This window comes from Lathyrus oleraceus, chromosome 3 (assembly GCF_024323335.1).
Source record: "Lathyrus oleraceus cultivar Zhongwan6 chromosome 3, CAAS_Psat_ZW6_1.0, whole genome shotgun sequence".
Taxonomy (NCBI): Eukaryota; Viridiplantae; Streptophyta; class Magnoliopsida; order Fabales; family Fabaceae; genus Lathyrus; species Lathyrus oleraceus.
Window position 1 is genome coordinate 188,113,519 of NC_066581.1, and position 8,143 is coordinate 188,121,661.

Below are 8,143 nucleotides of genomic sequence, written 5' to 3' on the forward strand. Positions count from 1 at the left end.
TTAACATAGCTGTTTTGCTTGGCGGAAAGTATCGGGCAAGAAAAACTTTCTTCAACTCGTTCCATGTGGTGACAGAGTTGGAAGGGAGAGACTGAAGCCATCTTCTAGCGCTATCTCTTAATGAGAAAGGAAAAAGACGAAGTCGAATTGCCTCTGAAGTGACACCATTAGCTTTAACAGTATCAGCGTATTGGACAAATACGGATAAATGAAGGTTTGGATCCTCGGTAGGATTTCCAGAGAATTGGTTCTGTTGCACAGCCTGCAACAGCGAAGGTTTAAGTTCGAAGTTGTTTGCTTCGATTGCGGGTGGAGCAATACTTGAGTGCGGCTCATCTTGTGATGGGGCGGCGTAATCTCCAAGAGCACGAGCTGGTTCTGCCATCTCGGGTATCGAAGGAAAAATGTTTTTGAAATCAGGAAGTTCTACAGGAGGGAGATTGTTTGCAGCACGATATTCCCGAATTCGTCGTAGGACTCGGAGATATAGTTCGATATCGTTAATTCGTAAATAGAGCGGTTCGCCTTGTGAGCGAGTGCGTGGCATACAAATCAACGAAAGAAAGAATAGAAGAAAAAGAAACCTTAGTCTCTACAGCGTAACGGAAGAGTTACGATATCGATTAAATAAAAGTCCCCGGCAACGGCGCCAAAAACTTGATCGCTCAACTTCGTGAGTCGAAATTGGGGTACAAACTGCAAGTGCACAGTTCTATCGCGTAGTTTTAAAAGATATCGATCCCACAGGGACTTATGAATCGATATACCGTTATCTAAGGTTACTTCGTAAAGCTAAGGTAGATAATGTTCGATTGTTTGGGGAAAAAGCTAAAACTAAAAATAGAATCTAAATTAAATATTAATAAAGCGGATATCGGTATGTAGTTCATCGTAATTAGGGAATCAATTCTTTGTCGGTTTCTTGGTTTTAAAATAAATCTTTTCAATTGACTTTATTGATTAAAAGTTTTATCTCAAACTCTCGCTCTGTTGAATAAACCATGATTTTATGTTAATGTAGCTGTCACTTATAATTAAGTCAAAAAACCATTTTTTGAAAGCAATACAGTCCATAGAAACTCTTTTCAAGAAAACACTGACCGTTTAAACACCCTTATCTCAAACTCTCGCTCTATTGATTTTAACTTCTTTATGTCTTTTACTTTCGTAAAAAAAAAACCTTTGTTATTAACCCTGTAAATTGAGACCGTAAAAAGAGTGATTTTAATTTTAAATTTAATTAAACCGACTTAGTTTTTGATTCCTTATTCCGCTTACTTTACATACCGATATCTAAGCGAATTAGCCAGACATGCTAAACAAACTTAAATACTTATCATGCATAAACAGACTCATCCCAGGCAGATAATATAAATAAATAATAAAACAAAGCATTAAATAATAATTAAAGAACCTGAATAAGTTAAACAGTAGTCTTGAATAAGTTAAACAGTAGTCTTGAACACTCCACCACAAGCCGGTAGGATTTGTTCTTGGATTCTTCAATTAAACAACAAATTAAAACGAAGGAAATAAAAACTGGATTCTAACGTAAGGTTAGATCCGATAAAAAGGTACACAATAGTTTCCGGTGTAGAAACTATTGTGCGAAAAGAATTAACTAAATGCTAAAAAGGAAATAGAAATTGCAAGGGAAATAGTGTAAAACTCGTAAAAGCAATGCTGTAAAAAATAATGCTTAAGTTGCTGGAAGAGAAAAAGGCAAAAGCGAAAACGGCAAAAGGAAAAATTATGGAAAAAGCGTCGAACCCTTTTAGGTTTGGAGAGTGGCTATTTATATTGGTGCCTTGAGTAACTGCTTCCGCTTCCAAAGGTCTTCAACGTGCAAAGTACTTAGGCGTGGATATCGGCTTCAACTCTCCCTCAACGTCTCTGAAGCGTTCCTTGCGCCAAAAATGTAGGGGACTGGTGTGACGTTCGTCACACCATGTGTGACGTTCGTCACAGGAGTGTGCAAGGCGTGACGCTCGTCACAGCCTCTGTGACGTCCGTCACAGGCACAACACCTGTGTTTCTTGTACTTTGGGCTGGGCTTTGATATTTGGTTCATTTTCTCTCCTTTTTGCACCTCCTTTTCTTCCATTTTTACTTGTGCTTCAAAATAAGCCACCTGAGACAAATAGGAAGAAAATACCGCGTAATATCTAATAAAATAAAGTGAACTGAAATAAATAATGATAAAATTTAATTGAATTAAGTCCTAAAATATGATATAATTTCATGTTATCACAGATGCAACAACAATAAGAAGCGAGGAATGCAATAACCGACCAGCGGTTCACTGACTTGCTTAACAGGTTTGATGACTTGGAAGTACGTCAACGATCACCGGGTCCGAGAACAAGAGGACACAGGCAGAATTGAGTTTGGGTTCCTTCCTTTTTTTTTTTCTTTTTCTTTCGTTTTATTTTTGAAACATTGGGGACAATGTTTCATTTAAGTGTAGGGGGGAAAACTTTGTTTCAGTTATATTTATTTACCTTTCAATATTTCCCTTTCAAGTATGTTATTTCCCTTTTATATATAAAAATAATAATAATAATAATTTATTTTAAGTCAAGTCCCTAGTGTGAAATTTTTTATTATCTATTCCCCTAAAATTTTCTTGAGCCATAACAAACTTCAACACACTCAATAAGTATAAAGGATGCTTATTTTATAAAACCTGAGTGAAATTAAGACAAAATTATTACCGCCCCAGCACTCTAAAAACCTCAGCATGTTAGATCAGGCTAAGTACCTATTATACCAATTCCTCGAACTTTTAGTTTTATAGTAACCCCGAGTAGTTTATACGAGGAGTCGACACCATCTTAATAGCAAACTACGTGGAGAGCCGATGAATATAAGTGAATGATTCCCAAACAACATATTAAAAATCAGGAAATGCACTAATTAAGTTAGGTGATCCTTACCCGATCATTTAATCCAAAGGTTACGGACCCTACAGAAACATAGTATGAACGACCCATTGTGAGTTGGCTCAGCGGTTTCTGGTGCTGAACTTGGTAGGGCGAACTATGGTCCGATCCCCCGCAATTTGCAATGGACTAAATAACGAAGTTATCCAACTTATGTACCAGAACTTCCAGCTAAAAAGGGGATCAGAATCTCTAACCGGTTACTCCACTATGTGCGCGAAAGGATAAAAGGCTTAATGTGATTTCGCTAGAATGAAAACGGGTGAAATAAGAGTAAAAGAACTAGGCTAGCTATAATAGCATGACTCAAACTGGTTTGCATAAGGTGGGGTTATATAGTGTTGTTACAGTAATTTTTGATGTTAAGATTAAGCTCAGGTTATTTTTAAACGAGATTTACTTGCAACCTATTACGAATTGACGTGTGTTTGGAAATTTCATCTGACTAATATTTTAAAACGATTTCTACATTGTATCTTGCTTGAGGACAAGCAAAAGTCTAAGTGTGGGGGAGTTTGATAACATGAAACTATATCACATTTTTGGACTTGATTTAATTAAATTATATTGTTATTTGATTCGATTTATTTTATATTATTCGATATTACTCGGTATTTTCTTTTTATTTATTTCAGGTGTCATTATTTAAAGCATGGGTGAAAAAGAAAGAAAAGGGGTGCAAAAAGAGGATTTTCTAAGAAAAGCATCTCACCAAAGCCCAGCCCACGCCAACTACAAGGAAAATGGTTGTGACGACCGCCACACTCACGTGCCGAGCGTCACGCCCCTCTACTTAGTGTTACGACCGTAACACATGGTGTGACGGACGTCACACACCCCACTCCTATATTTTTGCATTGACGCGCGTAACAGAAGGACGTTCTCTCCTATTTTTCCTCTTGACTCGTTGACGCTTTAGAAACCCTACTGAAGATACTTTTGAGAAAACGGTTACTTTATGGATGAATATAAATAGACCTCAAAGGATCCAATTGACAGCTCTCTACGCCGTGCAATATTTTTCCTGCTTTCTAATTTTCCAGCATTCTATTTTCTTAGCATTTTATTTTCTTCTCTTTGCTAGCTTAATTTACTAAGCATTCAATTTATTTTCTCACGATAGTTTCTACACCGGAAACTATTGTGTAATTTTTACTGGATCTAACCTTACGTTAGATCATAGTATTTTATTTCCTTGTTTTTATTTACCTGTCTGATCAAGAATTGTGAAGAACAAATCCAACCGACTTGTGGTGGAGTGTTCGAGCATCAAAGCTAGGAACAAAACCAAGATTTCTAGTAATTTTCCAGGTTCATTAATTAATTGATTTATTGTTTTAATTTACATATGCTCTGTGCTGCTGTTTATATATATTGTCTGTTTGATATGGCCGTATTTATGCATAATTATTGTCTAGGCATGTTTAGCATGTCCGGCTAATTAATTTAGATATCGGTATGTAAAGTAAGTGCAATAAAGGAATCAAAACTGAGTTGGTTTAAATTTATTTAAAAATATAGTCACTCCTTTTCTGGTCTCAATTTACAGAGTTATTACCAAAGTTTTTGTACGAGAGTAAAAGACATAAAGAAGTTAAAATCAATAGAACGACGGTTTGAGCTTTTAACTGGACAGTGTAAATTGGACATTAACTTTAAATCAGGGCGAGAGCAATTTTTAAGGTTAATTAAATTCTAATCATTTTCAAAAATTATTTTTAAAGGTTAAATGTGAGGACGAGAGTTAAGCATTTAAGTTTAATCATATAATCTAAGTCAACAGAGCGAGAGTTTGAGACGAGGGTGTTTAAACGGTTAGTATTTTCCCAAAAAGAGTTTCTATAGATTCTATTGTTTTCAAAATGTGATTTTAGATTTAACGAACCAAGTGAGAGTGTACGTTAATATAGAGTCATAGTCTAATTCAACAGAGCGAGAGTTTGAGAAAAAGACTTTTAAATTAATAGTGTCTACTGAAAAGACTTATTTTAAAACTAAGAAAAAGACCAACGAAGATTTGATTCCCTAATTACGACGAACTACATACCGATATCCGTGTTATTTGATATTTAATCTAGATCCAATTTTAGTTTTATTTTTCCCCCTAATTATCAAAGTATCATCCGCCTTGGCTTTACGCAGTAACCCTAGAAAAACGGTATATCGATTCATTAAGTCCCTATGGGATCGATATCTTTTAAAACTACGCGATTAGACTGTGCACTTGCAGTTAATACCCCGATAGACTCATAAAGTCGCGATCAGAAGGGAGACATGCAGAGGTTCACTTAACAACCATTGATACACACCTAGGGGAGACAATCATGACTTATGCTACCTAGGTTCCTAATCCTATTTGAGGAGAACCTCATCTCATTTTTCATCCACGTTATTTCAAAGTTTTTACTTAGTAGGAAAATTATACTCAAACCTTATTAAGCCCAAACTAACCTCCTTCCTCACAAATAGGTATAACTTCTTTTTCCCTTTCTTCACCCTTTTTTTTCTTTCAAAAATGGTGACCATTAGGGAATTAGACAAGAGGGGTAACACGATTGAAACTTATAATAGTAGAGAACATGAAAAATTATATGAATACTACATGCAAAACGCTAAGTGAGTCGAAGAAACAATCAACTACTGACTTCTCGAAATAGGAACGTCTGGGAGTTATGAGAGCACCTCATATTCTAGTAGTGATAATGACTCTATTTTTTCCTGTCATTCTCAAGAAATCCAGAGTTGTCAATGAAGGCTAACTCATCCAAACGTTCAGGAGTGGAGGACTTCAAGACTTTCTATACCTTTGAGAAGAGAACGGTATCTTTATAGAAAGGATAAACCTTTCTAGAACAGGCGACGAGGGGAAGTCATCATGGAGCCTTGATCTGAAGAGGAACGAGTTAACATGGCCTCCCATGATGACTTTCCCTATACCTTCTTCTATATGCACCTTCAATTCGCCCACGACCATGGTGATATGCTGTAAATATACGATAATACCGTAGTAGTATAAAAGATTTATCGTTCCCATGAAAACCAAATTTCTAAGTACGATATTCTATCACTTCTATGTTTAGCTAAAGTGATTGAATTTGAGTTCGGGAAATGATTTTGAATAAATAATATTATGCTTAAAACAAGACCTAGGGTACATGATTTCTATCTCAAACAGACTCACATAAACTCAATACGAGAAACAAGCAAATTATAGAAAAATATAGATATTTTTATAACACCTACTTTCATCAGCATGTTGTCCCGTCTTTAACAAATAACCTACCCACTTTCTTCGGCATAATTTATTTGTTTAAGATCAATTTTCGAGCAACTTTTATAGTGAGATTTTCCAAATTGATCCTTGAGACACTTTCTCTGCCTCAAACTCAGTTTCAGGAACTTTTATAGTGAGATTTTCTCAAATACTTCTACTTTCGTAAAAACATCTAAACTAAAAACTCGAATTCCGAAATAAATTTAGGTTTTGCTTCTCGTATCAAACTTTCATAGAGTTTATACGAGGCATATCACAAGACAGTCCTCGTGACCCCTTCGTCCCTAGGAGACTACTCTGACATGGTAATCTTTAAAACAATGTAATCACAAACATACAAAGCATACATAATAATAACAATGATAAACATAAACCTGGAATAAGGAGAAAATGATTTGAATAAAACGCTCTTATGGAGTCTTTGATTCAGTACAACAACAGAAAGCAAAATCAAAGCAAAATACAGGAAGATAAAATACTAAAATTCTAAATTGAATTCTAAGATCATATGTCCCTGTTAATTTCCACATCCTAGCCATTTACAGGCACTAAGACATGATTACATCACTAATTTGTGTAATTAGCCCTAATGAAGTTTTGCAAAAGATAAAAAATGGCTGTAAAGTGAAGAGGTAGAACAAAATCGGTATAGAAAAAGGAATCCAAAGTAGGCAATGGATCTGCTATGACCCATTGTGATGGCTACGAGGGGGTCCTAGTAGTTGCTATGGTCCATAGCATGGGATACGCCTAAACCATAGCGACTGCTGGTTTTTGAATGAAGAAAATTCCTTTTTGATGCTCTTTTGTGCCTTTGACTCCTTTTGGCTTCTATTTGGTCCCAGATGGTCCTTTTTGCCTGAAAAACAGAGAAAACACATAAACACGTGTAAAAGTAGAAAAACAAGGATTAAAGCAGCACAATTTGTACGTAAAAACTACTTAAAAATAGTCCACAAAGCCACTTATTACTTAGAATGCTCATACCCTTTACTCATTTCTAGTCAGAGGTTCTCGTGATCATTAATGTCGCCACATCCCAAATAATACCAAATAGTTGGGATTTTATAAGGGCCTTTGAGATCATATGTCGGTGCATAGAAGCTAACCATGTCGTACATATCTTATTCTCTTTTTATGGCACTAAGAAAACATCCAAAGGGGGCTGGATGACTCTACGCATTTTGTTGGGAAAAGTCTTATTCACCCCCCATTCTAACCATTACAAAACTTGGGAAGACAGGTTTGTGAGACTGAATGGGAGAAATTGTGCGTCCAAGGTTACCATCGGAGACGAAAATGCGTAGTTTTTCCCTTTATATTGGACAAAGGATCCTTTGGCTATAAATAACTTTGACTTTGAATACCTAACCATCACACACACACACACACACACACACACACACACACACACACACAGAGAGTTTATTAATGTTTTTGATGAGTTTAATATTATAAGCTCTAGGAAGATAATGGAGCTCGACTAGGGTGCAAATAGTAAAATTGATGAGTATTTGCGTAAGTGAATTTTTGTTGCCGTTCTCAATTTAGGTTTTCTTATTGCTTAATACTCATTATTATTTTTATTTTTGCAGAAAGAATGAACCAAATGAATGTTGCTGGGAGAAAAGCTCGTCTTGAAAAAAAGAAAGCTACCCAGAGCAAGCAATGAACTTACAGTCCAAAAAGCCACCTTGGAGACATCATGATTAAAGGAGGAAAAAAAGGCTTCGAGGAGGACAATATTATTAACTAACGACATATCAAGACCATGAAGCTTGAGGAGTTAATTTTAAGTTCGACATCCACTTAAGGCCAAAAGGATAAGGTAATGCCTCTAGAGGAAGTCATTCTAGAGGATGAGACTGAGGGCGACGACCAAAATGGATTGCCCTCCAAGCGGTGAAGGGATTTAAGATGGGGTTTA